The 24,495-nt window shown below is 38.9% G+C and overlaps 1 protein-coding gene across 1 annotated transcript in view; it reads right to left on the bottom strand.

Annotated features, from left to right (window-relative positions):
- LOC126751753 (5-hydroxytryptamine receptor 2A) overlaps positions 1 to 24,310 on the bottom strand; it is a 333,176-nt gene extending 308,866 nt beyond the window's left edge. The window contains exons 1-2 of the mRNA XM_050462264.1: positions 24,195 to 24,310; positions 24,055 to 24,102 (exon numbers count right to left, since the gene is read on the bottom strand). The gene's annotated coding sequence lies outside the window, so the exon portion shown is untranslated. The remainder of the gene's footprint in view (positions 1 to 24,054; positions 24,103 to 24,194) is intronic.
- Positions 24,311 to 24,495: the final 185 nt, after the last annotated feature.

Below are 24,495 nucleotides of genomic sequence, written 5' to 3'. Positions count from 1 at the left end.
TATATACTACAGAAAGACCATCGTATAATAAACACTAATGATTATATTCATGTGACACCTGGCACAAATGCCACTGACAGTCATACAAATCTAAAAAAAATATTTCGGCGAATGGGTTTCCGCACGAAATTTTAATTAAAAAGTCTTATTTTTTTTTTGACCACTTCGCATATACTACGCGAACTAATCCCTTAGCTATGAAGCCTTAGAAGCGGCTCAACTATCTGAACAGCCGATATCGGACTTCCATAGTATATAGCTGACCAACAAACTGAACGATAGGGGTCAAGTGTTTGTATGGAAAACTGTTTAATTGGAAATTTCTCTTTTTCACGAAACTTTTCATGGGTGCTGCCTAAGACAATGTGCAATCTCCGAAGAAATTTTTGAGAACACACTATAATCTATTCTAATCGAAAAATATATTACTGAAATATGATGGTAAGTTTATTTTAGAGAATCTGTTAAAATGAAAATAACAAAACACGAAATAGTGAATATCAGTGAGAGCACGTCTGTCATTCTGACATACCTTATTAATACTTCGCTTCGATAACAAATTGTTAGCTGTCAAGCAAATACAACTCTGTATTTGTACGGTGGAGAGTCTTCACATTTTATTTCTTCCACAATGTACATTAAACAACAACCCACCACCCCTCGTTTCGCTAACTGAGCTATGCAGTTTCTTCTTTACATACCTCACCATTACCTCCACATTCTAACACAGCTTTCTTCCCCTCATTAATCCAATGTTAACGACGCTGTCATACTTCGCATTTCCGGCGACACAAACAGCGACAAGTGCCGTCTTGTTGTCATCTAAAATGTCTTAATTAGTTGCCGGCAAATTGAAAGTAATTCAAGGCATTCTCTCAGTTTTTTTCATATTCATCACAAGTAGGATTAACAAAAAAACTTTGTAACTAAATTAATGGAAAGTCATTATTAAAACCGCAGAAGATTGATTGCTGCAGATATAGATTTTTAATATGATTAAAAGCCGTGAAATTGTGCTTTATTGGCCGCATCAAATTTCATTACTACAGTTTATTTCGGAAAAATTATTGATTGGAGTGGAGGTGGAACGTAAATTTGTATATGTATGGGTTATAAAAAAGTCAGCTTCGGTTGCACTGAAGGAAGAATACACTGCACAAATAATAAAGTTTTGCGTACAACAACTTGATTTCGATATATCATATATTTTTACTCAGCAGAACTATCTTAAAGAATATATTACTGATATTTTATTCGAAAAAAAATTAGATCCTCTACTATTATAAAAGATCAATGCAAGAGTTCTACAACTAAATCATGAACTCTCCCACTAGGTACTGGGAGACCAACTTCCTTAATTCTTCACTAAAACTACAGAGTACTAAGTTTGTCCAACATTGATTAGAAACATTTTACCACCATTTAGTATCGTAAGATTGTTCGAGGTATAGCAAACTAATCTAGGTAGTATTGGCAGGTGAGAGAAGACATTTGAAACATCGAAAGAATGAAAATGAAAATTTTCTGTCGAAACAAAACTCGTTCTACAAAAAATATATTTCGCCTTATGGCACCATTTGGAACTTCTAAGTTTAGCCAGGTTCTTCTCCACCTGGTCTTTCCAACGGAGTGGAGGTCTTCCTCTTCCTCTGCTTCCCCCGGCATGTACTGCGTCAAATACTCTCAGAGCTGTAGTGTTTACATCCATTCGGACGACATAACCTAGCCACCGTAGCCGATGTCTCTAAATTCGCTGAACTATGTCTATGTCATCGTATAAATCGTACACGTCATAAAAATATTATTACAGCTTCCAGTTAACTAAGCTTTTATTTAATCATTTCTGTATATTTAATTAGCGAAGACTTATCTGTTTATTGTTAGTATATCTATACTAAAACGCAGAATAAACCTTAAATATATTTAGAAATATTTTAGTAAATGAGCTTTCGATTCACGCTAAGCTTTCATATACGCCTATGTCATATACAATATGTGTTTATCTTGATAAAGTTTTTTCCTATGTATTTCACCAAGAGATCTTCTAAGCTTTCGACGCAAAATAAAGCTTTCAAATATTACAATGTGCAAATATTACAACAATCAAAGATTTTGCTGTGAATTCTACATATAACTCACGGACTGTTTTCGAAAACTTTCGAGTCAACACGCAACTTTCGTATATCCCGACATACTATACTCAAACTATATTTCTTTCAGTGATTATTTCTGACAGCTTTTAATATAAATTCTATAAGTATCTAAGCCTTCGTAAGCTTTCATACGAAAATTGAGCTTTTAGGTATACTAAGGGCCTTTTTTCAATGTCTGGTCAGCAAGCATATGCCAATTTAGTTTAAGTTGAGCTTTTAGGTATTCTAAGGACCGTTTTTTCAATGACTGGTTGGCAGCCATCTGCCAGTTAAGTTCTGGTTAACTTAGGTAAGACTTCTTCTTTCAGTAAAGAACCTTTCTTTAGCCAGAACTTAACTGGCAGATGGCTGCCAACTATTCACTGAGAAAACGGCCCTAAGAGTCATTAAGCTTTCATATTTACCGAGTATGAAATACACTTTTTTATCTAACTAACAAAAATTTTGAAAATGCATAACTGTATGGACTTCCTCTTTTAAAAATATTATTGCGATCGCTTTCAATCTCGTTTTTAATCAAATTTAGGGCAAATTATTTCTTTAAATATTTGTCTTTGACATAAAACAGAGTTTCCAACCACAATAAATAACTGTTAGTAAAACGGGAAACTACGTAAAATGTCCTCTTAACTAAGCGTACGGTAGCAGAAAGCAAAAGAAGAAGAAGAAGCGTCAGGAGCGCTATGCTTGGCTGTCCATCCAAAGAGCCGACTACCGTTGGCTGCCAAAGATGATTGAAATGTTTGTTGTTTTTGCATTGTACGTGCATAATATGCGCGTCAACAGCGAAGCCTTCATTTTCTGTAAACTACATATTTTCCAACAGCAAAGGAATCGTAGCAATAATAATAACATCAACGACGGCTGCCGCCTGAGCGCTGACGCAGAAACGAAAGCAGGATATGGTAGCAAAACAAAAACCGTTATAAAGATTGAACTGAGGGGAAAATATAAAATAAAATTAAATATAAACAAGGTTAAAATGTGCAGCGCAGCTCTTTGTGTGTGTGTCAGTTTGTATGTAGCTGTGACTACCGGTAGTTCAAGTGGGGAACTGTATCAATACAAACACATGCATATGCACACACACAAATATGTGTGTTTGTATTTCAAAAGAAGTGACCGGAGCTGTGGAAATTTCCTGCACCGGCTGACCATAGCTTCATGTCGTTGCATCTCTCGCTGTTTGCAACTAGCCTTTGCCCCATTACCTGCAATTCAATTCGCCTCAATAACTTCGTAATGGATGGAATGGTAATAATTGCTTTTTAAAACTTTCAATTAATGGAAATTCATTTAAATTGCGCTGTTGTTAATAGTGTTGATAAAGACCAGTGTTATACGTTCGCTTGCTGTGGCCTATATTGTGGCTGTGTGCGCTGTTAGCGGGGCATGAAGCATAAATGCAATTTAACGGTGTAGCCTCGCACACGTTGTAATCATTATAGCGCTGTGCGCCGCGTATTACAAGTGTATCGAGCTGGAGTACCAAGCGTCGGCATTAATTGAGGGTTAAACTCATTTTTATACTCTCGCAACAAAGTTGCTAAGGAGAGTATTATAGTTTTGTTCACATAACGGTTGTTTGTAAGTCCTAAAACTAAAAGAGTCAGATATAGGGTTATATATACCAAAGTGATCAGGGTGACGAGTAGAGTTGAAATCCGGATGTCTGTCTGTCCGTCCGTCCGTGCAAGCTGTAGCTTGAGTAAAAATTGAGATATCATGATGAAACTTGGTACACGTATTCCTTGGTTCCATAAGAAGGTTAAGCTCGAAGATGGGCAAAATCGGCCTACTGCCACGCCCACAAAATGGCGGAAACCGAAAACCTATAAAGTGTCATAACTAAGCCATAAATAAAGATATTAAAGTGAAATTCGGCACAAAGGATCGCATTAGGAAGGGGCATATTTGGACGTAATGTTTTTGGAAAAGTGGGCGTGGCCCCGCCCCCTACTAAGTTTTTTGTACATATCTCGGAAACTACCATAGCTATGTCAACCAAACTCTATGGAGTCGTTTCCTTCAGGCATTTCCATATACAGTTCAAAAATGGAAGAAATCGGATAATAACCACGCCCACCTCCCATGCAAAGGTTATGTTGAAAATCACTAAAAGTGCGTTAACCGACAAACGAAAAACGTCAGAAACACTTAATTTTACGGGAGAAATGGCAGAAGGAAGTTGCATCCAAACTTTTTTTAAAAATTGAAAATGGGCGTGGCGCGCCCACTTATGGACCAAAAACCATATCTCGGGAACTACTCTACCGATTTCAATGAAATTCGGTATATAATATTTTCTTAACACCCTGATGACATGTACGAAATATGGGTGAAATCGGTTCACAACCACGCCTTCTTCCAATACAACGCTATTTTGAATTCCATCTGATGCCTTCTCTGTATAATATACACATTAGGAACCAATGATGATAGCGGAATAAAACTTTACACAAATACGGTATTTGAAAAATATGTAAATAACTGATAATGAAATCTCGATTATCGCTTTATCATGCGAGAGTATAAAATGTTCGGTGACACCCGAACTTAGCCCTTCCTGACTTGTTTACATTCAATTTATTTCCCACGTAGTAGAACTGTCAAGATAGTATCCTTTAGTTAGTGTTGTGAATACATGGACGAATATGTGTAAGCGAGTGTAATGCGATAAATTCTGACAGTTGATGGACCGAGATTCTACCGCAATACTAATGTGTTTGTAGGTTAGGTTAGATTAGATGTCTCATCAAAGATCGTACATTCCTTTGTGAGGCTGTAGAAAAGAAGAACTCCAGTGTGCGAACTTATAAATTAGCAAAACGTTCAGTGGCCAATACAAATTTGCACAAGCGTTCACGATACGCCCTCATTCTACCGATAGCGGTTCTAGGATACTTTTTCTTGCTAGCTTATCAGCTTTACAGTTTCCTATGATTCCGCTGTGGCCTGGCACCCGTACTAGTCTTATCAATTCTATTGATAGCATGGTTAGGCACTCTTTGACAAGCCTTAATCGAACTGTTAATGAGTTCATGGCTAGTATAACCGCTCTGCTATTTAAGTGGATGGTCACTTCTCTGAAGGAGGCTGCACTGCGGAGCAGTAAATCTACTTCTATCTTAATGGCTGCAACTTCGACCTGGAAAGCCCTGCAATAATCCAATAGTCCCCCAAGCTTTAACCCATCCGTGAAGAAGCTCACTGCCATTCTCCACCAACAGCTTGTTCCCATCTACAACTCCCTCGCCGGTATATGGGTACAGAAGGAACCTCCAGACTTCTGTTTGGACCTTAGTTCACCTAACATGCTCATGAGCGCCGCCCGTTGAACGCTCTCGAGTTTCTTTGCAAGTGTGATCTTATTTAGAGCCCTCCTCCACCCCATAAAGACTCCATACAACATAATAGATACCACTTTCGATGAGAGATCACACCTTTTGCCAATGGCTCTTTTACAGCAGCAAGGCAATCGATTCCTTTTTTGTTCTCTCTTCGATGTTCGGCCCCCAGAAAGCTTCCTATGAGCCCTGGATATGTCACTATGTCCGCAGGCAGCGGGGCCGGAGTAATCTTATATCTTCTAGTGAAAAAACCATCTCGGTTTTATTGGGGTTGATGGAGAGACCGTTTACAACTGTCCAATTTGTTACGACGCTGAGATACCCCTTCGTCAATTCGTAAACGGTACTCAGGAAATTTCCTTTGACCATAAGCGCTACATCGTCTGCATAGGCAATCATCCTGCAGCCAAGATCTTCAAGTTTTTTAAGCAGGTCGTTAACGACCAGGATCCATAGTAGACGACAGAGATACTTTAATGCTTGAAATTGAAGCTTGAAATTGATGTCGGCGACATTTGGTTTCAACAAGACGGCGCCACTTCACTCACATCACATCATCAATTGATTTATTGAGAGAACACTTCAGTGAGCAGATAATTTCGCGTTTTGGGCAAGTCGATTTGCCACCAAGATCGTGTGACATCACAGCGTTAGACTTTTTTATGTGGGGATATGTAAGGTCTGATGCGCACAATCTCGTTTCGATTCAGACCTTGGAGCAAAATATCACGCGTGTCATTCGCCAGTTACCAGTCAAAATGCTCGAAAGAGACATCGAAAGTTGGATGGATCATCTAAAACGTAGCTGCGGCCAACATTCAAGAGAGATAATCTTCAAAAAATAATAGCCAAAGAATGTTCTTTCTAACGGTAATAAACATTTCCCATTAAATTTGAAGTTTCTGTTTTTTTTTTCTCTGAAAAAAGTAGGGAATCTCGAAATGGATTACCCTTTATTAGCTGTTATTAGCTGTATAGAAATCTGCATTATATTTTATATAACATAAACTTTTGGAACACCTACTGACTTTAAAATACTACAACGGTAGTTTGATAAATAATGGGTTGTCAAAAAAGTCTTGCGGTATTTTTATTGAAATTTTTTTTTATTGAAATTGAAATGAATTTTTGATGACTCATGCCCAACTCTTGACCGATGATACGGCTGCTACTATGCCGGTCTCTTTCGACCAATTCAGCGATTTTATCGCAATTTTCGACGACAGGCCTTCCGGAGCGTGGCGCATCTTCGACCACCTCTACACCAGAACAAAAACGTTGAAACCATCGTTGTGCGGTGGATATGGAAACTGTATCGGGTCCATAAGCTGCACAAATTTTAATGGCGGCTTGAGACGCATTTTTGCCTTTATCGTAGTAGTACTGTAAAATATGCCGTATTTTCTCTTTATTTTGCTCCATGTTTGCGACGCTATAACTCACGAACGACTTAAAAGAAACGACAATCAATCAAACACGTGTTAGCGCGTGAAATGAGATTTCCAAAAAGGTATAGCATGACCCGATGCGACTAGAACTACGCGCTTTCAGCGCCAACTAGCGAAAATACCGAAGACTTTTTTGACAACTTTAGTCTTACCGCTCGATGTCGCAAGAGGATTTTACTATATTCTCATAGGCTTGCACTATACTATATCGGGCGATTTTAGTAAAATGGAAAAAGACCAATATCGATCGGGGATTATCTACATTTTTGGAATGAAAATTTTGCAATGAAATCAAAAAGCTTTTAGATGCTCTATGGTGACTCTTCCATCATATCAATTATGGACATAAAAAAGCTTTTGGCATGGCGTGTAAAACGATCGCTAGCTTCTGCAAACTAACGCAACTGTTAAATCAATTTGCGGCAGTCTTTGGCACTAGCTAAACGCAATCCGAAAGAATGCGTAGACTGTCTTAACGACTGAAGAAATGATGGTCACCGTTGTCTGGACAATGGAAGGCGTAATCTACACTGCAGTTGGACAAATCGGCAGCAGGGCTCTACTGTGTCGAGTTTTTGCACTGATTCGATGCCGATTTGCAGGTAGAATACAAAAGAAAATGCATCAAGTGGCAGACTTATACCTGAGACTACATTATATTAGAAGCTCAATTTCAATTACTCGATATCACTAGTAAATAATATTCACTTCAGCTATTGTAGGCACTATTTTTTGAACCATGGAGAAACCTGCTCTAAATTATCACTTTATTATATGGATAATACTAAATGTATATTTTATATGCACATAAATTTTAGTGTTTATGACCTGCCCAACAGCATAATCCTTTGATCAGCACTTCACTAAGGCAATTTACTTTCGATTATCCTTTTCTACCTTTCTATAACGACAAAAAAATCGGTAAATAACAGAAAATAAAAATGAAATGTCAACAAGCACATACACACACACAGGTATTATAGTATATAGTAGGCTTTCTTTGGCCTTATAAAAAGCGCACAGCATGACCTCTTTGCCATTGTTTCGATTCGCTTTGAGCGCAATTGCGTAAATACAAATATATGACTTCCCTTTCTCTTGTGCCCAGAAATTATAGAATGTATTATCTTTTTTGTTTTTGTTTTACATAAGGATGCAAGATTTTATTTTTCAGAGAAATTTAATGCTCACAACTGTGACCTTAAGCCAGAGTGCGCTACAGTTTTTATACAAAGCTCTGTAGGTAGGTGTTCGCTTTAGAAGCTCAGCAACAAATATTTGAGGTACAAACCGTGGGAGGGGACTTATATTCGTATAATATGGAAATTGCAATTTCTAGAAATTTGGGATTTTCTTCCATTTGTTGAGTTGTTTAATTTATTTATGGAGCTCATGTTGGGAAATTCAGAGAACTTGGGAAACTAAATACCAGAATTGTAGGAAGCCGAAGAATTAAGCTGAGACTTCTAGTGCGCTGCTAGCACTTGATGTATTTTAGTCATTCGAAAATCTACTCAGGCTCGGTTAAGCAAAGTACTGTGACTGCAGGGTTTGTACTGAGAAACAGAAAGATAAATGCTGCTTGGAAACTGGTATGTACGACGCAACAACACTTAGCTATTGGACACCTTTGAAGAGCAAGTTGAGTGATTAATTATTCGAACCACTGCACTAAGAATTGTCGCGCTGGACAAAATAAGCCGCATTATAAAAAGCATCAACAGTAAAAAGTTCCACTCAGATGAGACCACCTCTTTTTTGACAAGAATTTCAGAGTGTCTCTGATTAATTGATTCGTATGCGTCCTGTTCTTAGTGATCGCAAAACAGATAAGCCATTCGTGAAGCATGCATTGTGACAAAAAAGTACCAAAATTGTAAATAAAACACAAAATTGCCTTCAATCCACTAGCTGTCATACACTTATGCCAACGATTTTTCCAGTCCTCGAAACACTTTTCATAATCACTTTTTGGTATGGCCTTCAGCTGCTTCTGCGTATTATGTTTTATCTCTTCGGTCGACAGAAAACGGGTTCCACACAGCGGCATTTCAGTTTGGGGCACAAGAAAAATTCACACGGAGCCAAATCTGGTGAATACGATGGCTGATCGATGTTATTTATTGTGTTTTTAGCTTTTAATTCGGTCACAATCGTGGCTCGATGCCATGCATTTTTTTCCGCTATTCGCAATACCAGCACCTAGCATTCATTATTGAGTAATATTCGACCGAATAGACCAAGTACAGCACGCATTGAAGAAAATGCTGCAGCCGTCGCTGAGAATGTACACGAAGACCGTGGAGAGTTGGTTCGGCGCCGTTCACAGCAACTCAGATTGACGTATGGAACGACGCATTTTACGTCGAGATCTTAAATTGAAAGCGTAAAAAATTCAGCTTCTGCAAGAACTGAAGTCGCTCTCACTTTCTAAACGACATCGCTTCGCTCTATGGGCACATAAAAAGTTCCAAGAAGATCCGACGTTTTCGATCGAAAGTTTGCTCAGCGATGAGGCCCATTTCTGGCTCAATGGGTACGTAAGCAAGCAAAATTGTCGCATTTGGGACGAAAAGCAGCTAGAAGAGATTTAAGAGCTGCCAATTCATCCAGAAAAAAAATGGTGTAGTGTAGTTCGCGGGACGGTAGAATCATCGGTCCATATTTCTACAAAAATGAGGCCGATGGGAACGCTCGGTCGGTTTTACCTATGATATATGTATATCTAACCGAAACGTAAGCAAAAAGGGATGGCTGCTGAGCTATTTCAACAACTTTTTTTCACCTTGCAGAGAGTTCTCCATGCCACTTGATAGCGAAGTCGTTACAAAGATGAAAGATGAAAAAGAATTTATGATATTTTCTTTATGGAATGGTCTAAATTAGTCCAGCACTGAAGATGTTTATATGGTATTCACTTAAAGTAATAGAAGAAGATGAAGACTTGTTCTCCTTTCGTGAAAATTAAGTACTTAAAGCAAAAGAAAGGAAGTAGATAAGTAGCTTTTACATGATATTACAAGTTATTTCTGAGATTCCCAGGCAGGTGAAATTTGGAACATTGAACCTTATACTCTACTCTTAGCTACTGTAGAACTACACGTGGGTCATCATCATCAAATTAGAATTTGCCAAAGTGCAAATAATACATATTTATCTCGATATCATTACCTGTTAAACTATACGCCTTTCTATGCGGAGCTTATCTGTCAAAGTTGCTGCGGCACGCACACCAGCGCACATTAGTTGATTGTTGTGTGCAATCAGTAGACTTGTACGCCTGTGCGACAAAGAAGCCCGCACACATGAATTATTCATAATCACCGAGTGTCACGCTGCGTTGCACACACTATCCGATACATACCGGATATGTATATATTAGGAAGTGAGTTGTACAGCAACAAAATTAGCATTTTAATAGCGCTGCATTGGAAGAGACATGTGGGTGACACATGCACATGTATATGGTGTGTGTGTGTGTGCATATTCTACTAATGAACAACAACAACAATTTGCAAAAGCAACAAAAAGTTTGTGAGCATTACATGCAACAGCTTAATCAACCTACACGCAGCAGCACACATGCGCACATATGAGGGTGGGCTGACAAGTACTTAGCCTACAAAAAAAGGAAAATTTTGAGAAAAAAGTGATTTGTATTTCTCGACAATGAACACTTCTTGCTCAATACATTTGGCCTGGTGAAGCTTTGATTTCTATAACACTTCTGAAAATTTGTTTTCTGGAGGTCTGGAAAGTAGGTTTAATAAGAGCTGTAAGTCGGCGCATTTTCGTCGCAGAAAACACTTTTTTCTATCCCAAAAAGGACAGCTATTACTACATTTAGGCCGCTTTATCCTTCTTTAGTTTTTTTTTACACTTTGTAAAACTCAGAAAAGGTAGCCATCAGGACAGTAGTGTTCTTCTTCGAAGCAGGTTCGCACAGTAGACTGTCTCGACACCTTCTTGGTCTCTGGTGTGTACCATCCATTTTTCGTCGACGTTCGCAAAACGACGCCAAAACTCCTTCATATTGTATTCAAACTGCTATGGTTGCACCTGTTGTTCGGAACGAACGAACGCAACGCTTATCGGGCCGACAGCTTTGGAATGTCCTAAATTTCATACAGAAACTGCTTAAATATAGTATATTTTTACTGGTCATCCTCGGAGGAAAAGAAAGTCACCGCAGATAGCATTCTAGCACTTTTTAATTTCGCTAGGCGATCTATAAAGACTTTTCAAAAACAAAGTCGTTCGATTCATCGACAAATATTACTCTTGTGATGCCCTGAGCAGGATATAATCGATAGGGACAGCAAGCGACGCCATATTTTTTCTTTGACATATCTCTTCAATAAGGTTTGTCATTTCATCATGGAAAGATATACGATCCAACAACGAGTCGAAATTATTAAAATTTACTACCGAAATTCGGAGTCAGTGGCCTCAACTTTAAGAGCGCTACGCCCAATTTATGGTCGTCATAATCGTCCTGTCAGATCAACAATTGAGAATCTAGTGGAAAAATTTTAATCCACAGGCACAGTACAACATGTTCCCATGCCAGTGAGACAAAGAAGTGCCCGTAGTGTCGAGAATATTGCTGCCGCTAGCGCATCAATTGAGGAGAACTCAAATCAGTCTCACACGTCGTTTTCAAGCGTTGAGCATCTCTCTGACGTCTTGACCTACATCCTTACAAGATCACATTGAAGCAAGAACTGAAGCCGTTTGAACACCAAAATCGTCGTATGTTCGTGAATTGGGCTGAGCAACAACTTGAAAATGATCCGAAATTTTATCGAAAAATCATCTTCAGCGATTGGACTAATTTCTGGCTGAATGGCTTCGTCAATAAGCAAAATATGCATTATTGGTCAGGCAGCAATCCTCACATACTCCATGAGTCACCATTGCATCCCGAAAAATTACAGTTTGGTGCGGTTTATGAGCCACCAGCGTCATTGGGTGGTACTTCTACCGTTACTGTGAATGGAGATCGCTACCGCTCAATAATAGTCGAATATTTTTGGTCCGAATTGGATGATATGAACTTGAACACACTTGTGGTTCCAACAGGACGGCGCCACAAGCCACACAGCGAATGTCACAATCGATTTATTGAAAATCAAGTTTGGTGAACGTGTTATCTCACGAAATGGCCCAGTCGATTTGGCCGCCACGGTCATGTGTTCTGACGCCGTTAGACTATTTCCTGTGGGGCTACGTCAAGTCTATGGTCTATGCCAACAAGCCAGCGACGATTGATGAACTTCGTACGAATATCGAACGTGAAATTGCAGCAGTATCGGCCGATTTATGTTTGAAAACCGTCGAAAATTGGGTTCAGCGTCTGGACTTCTGCAAGCGTGCCCGTGATGGCCATGCAAAAGAAATGGAGTTCCATACATAATGGCATTGAATGTACTTTTGTAGCGCTCTTATTAAAAAACCCATTATTAAGCTTGCCAGGAAGTTTGTAATACTCAGAAGGAAACATGGGTGACCCTATAAAGTATATACATAATTATCAGCGTGACGAGCTGAGACGATTTAGCCCCGTACATATGTCTGTCCGCCTGTCTGTCTGTATATAAGCAAATTAATCCTTCAGTTTTTGCTCATATCGGCCGCTACCGGACCACTATAGCATATAGCTGCCATAAAAACTGACCGATCGAAATCAAGTTCTTGAAAAGAATATTTTATATTTGCGGTGCAATCGATGGAAAATTTTTTTCTTCTTCAATTTTTTTGCTATCAGGCTAAGCATTTATCGAGCTGTTCTCTTGCGTATACACTGGCAGCCACAATTGCCAAGAAGAGACCAATAACAATAATTGTGTATTTATTTGCTAAAGATGTCTTTCGGATGAAATGGTCAGTGGTAAATGGTTTTGTGGTTAAGTGGTATGAATAAAATACAAACATACAAACACATATGTGTGCCTTCATGTACTCATTGTGAAATAGACACCTCTGTGTACATATGTATGTGTTTTTATAGAGCAAAGTGTCATGTGGGCAGCAAATGTGTGTGAAGGGAAAATTTTATTAGGACACCAACAAAAACAAAACAGCTAATAATTACATGCAGTGGGCGCCACTTGCAAATCCAAATACGCTTTCTAATTAGGCGCTGCATAAGTGATGCGCAGTTCGCTGATGCATGCCGCTACGTGAGCTGGACATTTCCGAGTGATTGATGGTCAAGGTGTTTTACAAGTGAAATTAATTGCGCTCATTGCTGTAGGGGATCATAATAAGGTGATAAAAACTCGATGGAGCATATTTCTACCAATGCTAGAACAATGCTAGACTCTGAAAGATGATTCTAGAAACCTTGTTTAAGAACGAGAAGCCATGGACGGCCAGTAGGCTATATAGCAATATGGCTTCTCCCAATCTATGTAGACACTCTTCAAGAGGATGATAGGAACCACTTTCGAACGACGGCCAACGACTGTCACCTTCTGAACTAAGCTGTTATTCTGTGTCGCAGTGGTAGCCTTACTGCATCATGGAGTTTTGGAGCGCAAGATCCTTAGTTCTCTTTAAAAAGAGATCCAAGAGAGTATCGCAATTTGGTTTCTTCCAATCTGAATGAACACTTTGCGAGAGGATACTAAGATCCGCTCGCGAACTACGACCAAGGGCTACCACTTTCTAACTGTAGCTACACAGAGTCTACCCAATACTGGGAAGTAGTGTTAGCCTTACTGTATCATGGAGCTTTGGAGCAGAAGATCCTTAGTTCTCTTTAAAAGAGAGAGAGAGAGGGGAATATCGCAATTTAGTTTTTTCTAATCCGAAAACATCTACCAACCTAGCCTGTTATTCGACGCAGAGTCTACCTAATACTGGGATGTAATGGTAGCCTTACTTTGTCATGGTGATCATTCTTCTTTGAGCAGAAAAGAGATGACGATATTTCTCCACTTATGGTATCAAGAGACCACCTGTAAACTCTCCGTGATCAATATGGTGAAGTGAGGAAAACCGCAAACCCATACCCTAGCAAGTCTATCTGATCGAAATTAGAACCGGTAATATGTATAACCCAAAACAAAGAAAGCTTAGAAGAGCAAAGCAAAATCCACAAATGACAGAGAGCTGTCCAGGTGGCTTTAAAGATCTTCGCAGAACGTATATGAGCGGCGGTAACGTAAGGTGGCATCTAGAGGGGGAAAATAAACCAAGTCTTTTAAAAACCATGATGCCGGTTTTCTAAAGGTTTCAACCACTCACACAAATGTTGGTTTCCTGAAAGTTTGTCGTACAGAAAGTGAGTTTTGGAAATCTGTTATAGTATCTAGACCTGGTTACATGCTTGGATTGGACTACCATAGATTTTGACAGGCCCAATGAAAAGTGTTCCTTACGAAGTTTTTCTTTTTAAGCCTTCATTCGTAACACAGACAGCCACAACCCTCGTAAGTAAGTAAAAAATTATATAAAAGTTTAACAGGCAATTAGGAAAGCAAATTTAATAGAGCCCCAAAAAACCAAGAAATCACACCAAATTACCGAAATCTGATAATACTATTAAATTGCCGCCGATTGTCTAACACTACCGAGCAAAACACGTAAATAACTAAACGTTGCGTAGAAAATTCGTTTTGGTGACCTCACCACCATCCCACACTCCTCACAGCTGAGGTACTATATACATATATTCGGCCCACATTCAGTCGCAGGTGTAAAAGCAGTAAATTGCGAGCGATAAACTTTTATCCGCGTAATTTGATATTCCTAACAGTACACACCATACTCGTGGAAATACGAAAGGCAACAAGGTCAAGGATAGCTCAACAAGCGCCGGAAGCGAACACAATAAAAGCATGGAGCACTTGGAGTCTCTCAAATATGGTCACTGGCAAAAACATTCAACAAAATGAGCGATTACAGAACCGTAGCAAAGCAATTATAATAATATAAGTACCGTTAAAATGTACATACATATATAAACACACAAGCAGAACTAGGAATGCTCGGCTTAAGTCATTGAGCAATTAGCATTGAAGAAAATCGCTGAAGATTGAGATAAATAAATGGTTAACGATTAGAAAATACTTAAGTGGTCTTGATGCTTTTGATAATTAATGACAAGGGATTAAAGCATTTTGATTAAGAATTTAAAAGAATTACTAATAAGAAGGAGCAATAAAGTTAAGTGAGAGGAAAGGTCAGCATAATGTGTAGCTATTTTGTAATACTGGAGCTTGTCGGATGTTTGACTAGACATTTGAAGTAGCACGCCGCTGTCTTTTTTCAACAGTGATTATAAGAGATTGTTTCTAAATTGTCGGGTTTAAGAAAGCGCACATCTGAAAGTCGCGATAGCACAAAGAAGACTTTTTCATTCCTTATTTACACAGTTCCATACAAATTATTCAACAAAGCAGTTCCATTGAATTCTATGTGCGGAATCAAATTTCTGGTGCTGAAACGTTCAGAATGTTGAAAAGGGCCTTCTGTGATGATTGATTGTTTGTCGCGAGCAAGTGTTTTTGATTGGTAAAAATTATACGAGAATGCGTTGACGATGAACCACATCCAGAACGGCCATCAACATCAACTGATGATCATTACAACGTTAAAATCAAGGAATCGGTGCTTGAGAATCGACGATCAATAGTCAGCGATCTTACTGGCATCGGAAGGGTCAGTGAAAATCATTTTGAAATATCATTTGGGTCTAAGAAAAGTTAGAGCACGATTGCTTTGAAATTTCTCATTTTTTTGAAAAACATCGTCGCGTTAACGTCTGTGAAACAATGCTTTCCGACTATCGGGATCTCATGAAATGCATTATAACTAACGATAAATCTTGGATCTATGTTTACGACCCGGAAACAGATGATCATTCGGCCAACGATAAGCCGAATTTGATGCCATATATAATATGTATGTTAAAAAGGCAGCATTTCAGAATTGCTGTCGTTTATTCATCAATTTGTGACTGGTGATAAAAAATGGATTCATTCCCACAACCCCAAACGGAAAAAGTCATTTGTGAACCCTTGCAGACCAGCCAAATCCACGGCATTGAACGAATATCTATGACACAAAATACTTCTGTATTTGGTGAGATCAAAAGGGCGTGCTGTTTATGAGCTTCTAAATCCGGTGGAAACCATTACCAGGGAACGCGTTCAACAACAACTCTTCAAATTGAAGCAAGCGATTGCCGAAAATCGCTCGGATTTTACAACTACCTGTAGACACGAAGCAGACCGGTTAAAACTAAAAGAGAAAAACCCGCAGAATTTTTGCTCAACCTGCCTTATTGCTTAGACCTTCTGACTACCATTTGTTGTGGTCGATGTAGAACTTCCCCAGTGGAATACGGTTCAAATCAGAACAGGTCTTCAAATATTGACTTGGAAAATATTATATTGAGATTGGAAAATGTTATAACTTCAGTTGGACAATACTTGGCCTATTTGTATACGGATCGAAAGAAATGGTATTTCCAAACTACTAAATCAACTTCACCTTACTGTGGATTGAATCAAAATCGGTCCAAAGGTTTAGACGGCACACTAAACGGTGAAGATTACGACCTAATCGAATGTTTTTGAGCAACAGAACCATAAAACGTATGACTGTTTGTTGAACTGAGTTTTTAGAAGTTTACTCTTCGGAAAAGAATGTACATCGAGACAAATAACACTGATTGAAAAATTGTAATTTCACTAAGAAAATGTTCTGATGGAACCTCTAAGCTTATTCGTCCCACACTACGTCCAAATTTGCCGGAAAGAAATCAAGACTAGAGTCCAGCATTTGTATTCTTAAGGACATATTACGCCCCGAAGCTTTATTAAGTCTTAACAATTTATGTGGGGAATGGGTCTGTTGACTGCACTTCAGTTTGGATACTGAGTCGAGTTTTTGGACTTGATTGTAATGATGTTTCAATCAAACGATTCTAACAATCACTTACATGATCCTTAAGGTTAGTTAGGTAAACTGGCTGATATTCATTAGATTACAAATAATCCCACCTGGACTGTTAGAGACGCTTAGCCTAGAGCCAGGCGGAAATTCAATAAGATGGCTGATATCTATTCCAGTGAATTCGACGGGTTCGTAGAAAGTAGGCCTATAGATCCAGCGCCCGAGTGCACGATGGCAGGGGAACTGTTATGTAGGTTATGTACATACGAGTATTCCTCGGAGGTATGTGCGCGGAGAAGATGCTTTTAAAAGTGGACTCCTCGGCGCAGTGGTCCAAATTATCAGAAACGCAATCGAAATTCGAAATGTATTTGGCTTCCCGGAGTCCGATAGCAATCTTCGCAGCAATGAATTTGCCGGCAATGTCGATGGGTGCTAAAAGTAGACTTAAGCATTAAATGCCATGGTTGGTGTTGCGCTAGTGCACCGCTGATGCCAATGAGAGCTGCTCGTTGAACATGTTCCAGCTGTGTAACGAGCGTATCTTTACAAAGCGCCCTATACACCTATGAAACAGTATTGGTTTAACTACAGCTCTTTTACAACAATATCAGGCAACCAAAACGTTCCTCATCTGCCACTCAATATTGGGCTTCCATGATAGCTTTTTATCAAAAGTGAGACTCAAGTACTTCACTTTTTCGACAGGGTGAAGCCATGAAGGGGAACATATTGGATTTGATACCTTCTGCTAAATAAAACCAGTTCAATTTTATTTGGATTGACAGCCAAGCCGATTCTTTCCGCCCAGCTAGCCTTTAGTTCGGTCCAAATCTTTGATACAGCAAATGGTAATGCATTTTATCATATTTTGCTGCACACATATACATACATATATTTCCATAGTCACTCAGTAAAGTATCGTGGGTCTAACATGAAAACCATGCAAAGCTTAAAAAGCACCAAAATTGGGCTAAAACCATCTTTTCGTTTAAAAAAAAAAAAAACCTAAGCCAATATTAAATCATACTCGATTTCGTATTCAGCCAATTTAGCTAGACACATTAAATGTTTACTATAACATATTATCCTAATAAGACAAACAATATCCCGAAGAAGCTGTCAGCATCCATGTCAATTTCGGTGGAAAACTGGGGCACATAACCTAAAAAAAAACAGTAGCATATTAGTAAAGCGGCGGGTTTGCTTTGCTATCGACAGTCATTCATGCAGATTGTCATAAATTATGCCGGCAAAATGTATGTACCGTTACACATACTAAAATATTTACCAATTTCAATTTATATACAATGCGCAGCAAATTATAGATGACATGGAGCCTAAAAAGCATAAGCATACTACTTGTATGTCGGTATGTAGACTAATGTCCATATGTAAATCGAAATCATATTTATCTGCAGGAAGTGCTCCATATTACAACAACAAAAGTATAACGCCGCTACAACTTGTTCGGTAAATCGAAACTACAAGGGACTCTGATAGGTCTTTCACACCTAGTGATAAGCAGTGTGTGTGTGTGTGTGTGTGTGTGTGTGTGTGGGAGGAGTGTACATTTTGGTGCGTGGTAGGGTTTTCGAAAATTTATGCGACCGACCTTCGGTACAAGCACGTTCCATCTGAATGCACGCTGTGAATATGATGATAATTTATGCTGAAATAATATGCAAATACAACAGCAACAAATGGCCGAGAAGCATGTGGGCATATATTCATATTTATGGACGGATAAATGAGTACATATGTGTGTGCGAGAGCATGTATTTAAGAGTATGTATGGTATTTATATTGGTGTATTGGACCACCACACACAACACAGCAGAAATAATATGGTGCGAAGCGACGATCTTTGAATTATTGTGAATCTGGGTGATTTGGCGTAATAACTGTCGGCTTTAAGGTGTGATTTTGATATGCCGTTATTCGCTGTATGCTTATTTACGGGTTATATCATATGCAAGTCAGAATAAACTCATTTTTTAGTAAATATCTTTTTTAAGGAATTTTATGGAATCTGCTTGCCGGACCATCGAACACTCTTAGAATGAGAAATAGAATAGTAGAACGCTGGTTGAAACCGTAGTCGAAAATTATATTCCTTTGATCAGGATGCTTTAAGGCCTTGGAAAACTTCACGTTTCTATACTTATGTAAAAAAGGAAGACTCCTTCCCTGAGCTTATAATAACACATCAATTGGTTATCGATTCCCATTCACATCAACGTGCCGGTCTTGATCATCACGGAAGAAGTACGGTCTAAGGACGACGCCGACCCATAAACCGCACCAAACCGTAATTTTTTCGGGATGCAATGGTGACTCATGGAGTACGTATGGATTGCTGCCTGACCAATAACGCAAATTTCGCTTATTGGCGAAGCCATTGAGCCTCATCGCTGAAGATGATTTTTCGATGAAAATCCGGATCATATTCAAGTTGTTCCTCAACCCTATACATGAATATACGACGATTCTGGTGGTCAAGCGGCTTCAGTTCGTATGTATGTCAATTTGATCTTATAAGGATTGTAGGCCAAGATCTTTTCGCGAAATTCGCCACAACGATGTCACAGAGACGTGTGAGAGACTGATTTGGATCTTCCTCAATTGATGCGCTAATGGCAGTAATATTCTCTACACTACAGGTACTTTTATGTCTCACTGGCATGGGAACACTTTGTACTGTGCCTACGGATGCAAATTTTTCCACTGGACGCTCAATTGTTGATCTTACAGGACGATTATAACGACCATAAATATGACGTGGCGCTCTTAAAGTTGAGGCCACTTACTCCGAAATTCCGTAGTAAATTTTAATATATTCGACTCATTGTTGAATTGTATATCTTTCCATGATGAAATGACAAACTTTACTTAAGAGAAATGTCAAAAGAGCGAGAAAAAATATGGCGTGGTTTGCTGTCCCTATCGCCTATCGGTCTAATTTTGTAGCGTCTCTATTGAAAAACCCGTTAATAACAGGTCAATTGAAAAGTCTCCGGCCTGACTCATATACATATATCACGCATATGACTTTTACTAGCCCGAACCTTCAAAAGGCGCGTGTATAAACTTGACAGCTGTCGGATCGTTCATTTGTGAATTATATCACTTTAGGTGAAGCAACTTTAATTATTGTGAAAAAATGGATAAAAGGGAACTTCGCGTCTTGACAAAAAATTGCTTCTGAAAGGAAAAAAATGTACAGTTGCTTTGGTGTCGAGTTTCCGGACAGTGCGCCAAAGTGGGAAAAAACAATCGGTTCGCAAGGTGCTGATGTCTGTATTTTGGAATACGCATGGAATACTTTTTATTGTTTATCTTGAGAAATGAAGAACCAATGAAGACCATTTGAAGAACGAAATTGCCGAAAACCGACCGAATTTGAAGAAAAAGAAAGTGCTGTATCAGTGAAAACGTTGGCAAAAATCCATTCATTGGTCTTCGAATTACTTCTGCATCCACCGTGTTCTCCAGACCTGTTCACCAGTGACTATTTTTTGTTCTCAGATCTCAAAAGAATGCTCGCTGAGAAGAACTTTTCGGCGAAAGAAGATACGATCGCCGAAACTGTAACCTATTTTGAAGTAAAGGACAAGTTTAGCTACAAACAATGTTGAGATAGTGCAAGCCATTGCACCTTAAAAATTAGTCAGTTATGCCTAAGATAGTAAATATAATTGATTCGGTGTTTTAACCTACGACAGTGGCTTCAAGAGGGCTTTTTACTTTGAGAAGTAACAAGCTTAGTAAATTCACATACACTAAAAATCCTGGCTTCGATCTTCTGGAATATTTGCTATCTTTTAATTAGCCTTTAAATACTTTTACTATCTTACTTTCCATACTGCCATCTTACCGAAACTGCCGCCAAACGATTAGTAAAGCATACACTTGCTTTTCGAAAATAATTCATTTTTATGGCTGGTTATACTCTTTCATACCCGCAAGATTACTCCCTGCTGATTTCTCCTCTGTCAGCCATGCCTTCCTTCCACCGTTCTCTTTCGCTACGTCTCCCTTCCTTCTTACACCTGCTTTGTAACTGTTATTCAGTTGTAAATACCCCAAATTTGTAAATGCGATAACGCAATTCCATGGGCAATAAGGGAAATTCGATTTTCACGCATTTATTTTATGATTTATTTTACGTATGGATTTGTTTGCTTGTTTACCTACTATGTATGTATGTATATATTTAATTTCCTTAAGCTTGCTACGCAAAAAGGAAAATTTTTGTCGTTCTTTATAGAAGATAACCATTATACGCTTTAGCACGTTTGTAGTGAGATTTATATTATTCAGGATTTTCATTGGAATCCTGTCAACCTCTGAAGTAAATATGATTTGTTAGTTAAAGGGTACTGGCTTTTAAAGCGAGGTCTAAAAACTTTTTTTTTTCGTTGAATATAAACCATTGGCCGGCTGCGTTTTGAGATTTAGTAATGCGTATAGTTGCTATAAGAAATGCCCCTGTGAATGGTATTATAGCTTCAGTGCAGCCAGAGTGAAAGTTTTCTCTTGTTTATTACATACTATTGTGGGCAAAAATAGTAAGACTTTTTAATTTAAATTTCGCGCGAAAACCCATTTTTCAAAATTTTGTTTCTATGTATGTCTGTTAGTACCGTTTGTGCCAAATGACACATCAAAATAATCATTACTGTTTAGTAGCTTGACAAGCTGACCGACAGTGGTAACACTCGAAAAATCTACGAAAAAATGCGGCGACTATCAGAAGGTTTCAAGACCGGAGCATACACTTGTAGAACCCCCAGCGGTGATCTAGTAACCGATGCCCAGAGCATACTAAAATTATGAAGGGAACACTTCTCCAGCCTGCTGAATGGCAGTGAAAGTATAGCGCCAGAAGAAGGCGAACCCGATTCCCCAATCGATGACGATGGAGCAGACGTTCCATTGCCCGACCATGAAGAAGTTCAGCCGATGGATTGCCGGCCGAGCTAATCAAACATGACGGCGAATAACTGATAAGTAGCATCCATCAGCTTCTTTGTAGAATATGGTCGGACAAAAGCATGCCCGACAATAGGAAGTTAAGTGTGCTCTGCCCAATCCACAAAAAGGGAGACCCCACAATCTGTGTCTGTGTATAAGAATCTATCGAGCGTATTGTGTGAAAGATTATAGCCCACCGTCAATAAACTGATTGGACCTTATCAGTGTGGCTCTAAGCTTGGCAATTCAACAACTGACCATATATTCACCATGCCCCAAATCTTGGAAAAGTCCCATGAAGTCCCTCTGTCTCAATGCCAGTTTGTGTGAATTTTGTATCTCAGCAAAGCTACTACGGCTGTGTAAACTGACGTTGAGCAATACCAAAAGCTCCGCCAGGATCGGGGAGGACCTCTCCGAGTCGTTCAATACCAAACGAGGTTCCAGACAGGGCGACTCCCTATCGTGAGACTTTTTCAATCTGCTAATGGAGAAAATAATTCGAGCTGCAGAGCTGAATAGAGAAGGTACAATCTTCTACAAAAGTGTATAACTGCTGGCGATGATATTGATATCATTGGCCCCAACAACCGCGCCGTTACTTCTGCTTTCTCCACAATGGATAAGAAAGCGAGGCAAGTGCGTGTGGTGGTGAAATATTCCCTTTCATCAAACAAACAGTCGTCGCACTCGCAACTAAGCTCCCACGTCACTGTTGACAGTCATAACTACGAAATCGTAGATAATTTCGTCTTTCTTGGAACCAGTATTAACAGCAATAACAATGTCAGCGAATAACGTTGACGATGGAAAGATGAGCTGTACGAGTTGTCTTGTCGTCCGTATTGATGAACACATTCCAGCTCTGAAAGTATTCGACGCAGTATCCGCCGAGGGAAGCATAGACCTTCACTCCGCTGGAGAGATCAGGTAGAGAAGAGCCTGACAGCACTTGGCATCTCGAAGAAGAGGGGCTTGAACACTTTTTGTTGGTTTTGGACAATTTTTGGTCATAATATGGCACACTTCAATGGCATTATCGCAAAAGTTTTATACCGTTATATTAGAATAATATGTAGAAAGAATATCACGTACCAAATTTGCTTGAAACCGGTCGGACGGGTCCCACGATATGTGATTTCTCCAAAAATTAAGCGGTACCATGCCCATCGTCGAGTGTTTACTCCGGCCCCTATTAATCGGGGTGTAACATTTTATTTCTCTGCCGTATTTATTTATTGATTTAACGCATTTTTAGTAGTTTTTAATAATACCGTTATATCGGGAGTGGGCAGGTTTATGGTGCTGGTAGGACTGCCTAAGGGATTACACGAATACCGCAGAGAGTAGATTCGGCGCCGTTCGCAGCAACTCGGACTGACGTATGGAACAACTTGGTGCATTTTACGCCGAGATCTTAAATTGAAAGCGCACAAAATACAGTTTGTACCATAACTGAAGCCGCTTGTCCTTCCCAAGCAACATTGCTTCGCTCTATGGGCTCTTGAAACGTTCTAAGAAGATCCAACGTCCAAATTTTGTTCAGCGATGATGCCCATTTCTGTCTCAGTGCGTATGTAAATAAGCAAAATTACCGCATTTGAGACGAAGAGCAAGCTGAAGAGATTCAAGTGATGATATTTTATCCAGAAAAGAACAGTTCAATCAATGGATTTATTGAGAGAAAGCTTCGGTGAGCAGATATTTTCACATTTTTGGCCGGTCGATTGGCCGCCAAGATCGTATGACTTTTTCCTGTAGGGATATATAAGATCTTAAGTCTATGCGGACACTGCCGCTTGGATTGCCTTAAAGCAAAACAGCACGCGTGTCATTTGTCAGTTACCAGTCGGAATTCTTGAACGAGTCATCAAAAATTGAACTCAACGGATCACAGTTGCGTAGCTTGTACCTCATAAAATCAAAAATAAATAAAATGAAAGACCTCAGTCAAAAAACGAATAGTATTAAATTCTTTGACGTCCTTGAAATCATTCAAAAAAGTCCTTTGACTTCCAGTGGTACCAGTGTAAAATAGCGTTATTAGACGGAGTTTTTGTAACTGTCATATTCATACTTTGTATGCTTAAATCGTCTGTTAATTAAGGTTCGGAATTGTAACTTAATTAACTATTCCCCTATAGGACTGATTTAGCAATCGTTAAAAATTTTATATATTTTTCATATTATTTTTTATATAATATTCATGAAAAAACTCACTTGACTTTCTTCTCTCAGTAGACAAAATTTGCTGTTTTTGGCGTAGATCTGAGAAATGTACAATAAAATTACATTATGAATTATAATTTTAAATAATTAATCGCTTTAACACAATATATTTTGCGAACGACAACACACACCTGCATACATATCATTTCTCTTGGTTTGCGCTAGTAGACAAGCCAAGCCCACAAATAACACTACGCTACTTGAATGCATAATTCACTTAATGGTTTTATGTATACATTTCACTAATTAACCGATTTTTATTAACAAAATTCACAATATTCCACTGCAACATAATAAAATAAAAACTTTTGGAATGGCGAAGCGGAAACTACTGCAATTTGATGACAGCTAACGGTAGCCGGGAAAAGCTGATGTTTACACACAGGGTGGCACAAGTGCTGAAAAATATAATTAATTAATTAAGTTTTTGAA

The sequence above is a fragment of the Bactrocera neohumeralis genome, chromosome 2, assembly GCF_024586455.1.
Source record: "Bactrocera neohumeralis isolate Rockhampton chromosome 2, APGP_CSIRO_Bneo_wtdbg2-racon-allhic-juicebox.fasta_v2, whole genome shotgun sequence".
Lineage (NCBI taxonomy): Eukaryota > Metazoa > Arthropoda > Insecta > Diptera > Tephritidae > Bactrocera > Bactrocera neohumeralis.
This window is presented reverse-complemented; position numbering and strand designations above follow the sequence as displayed.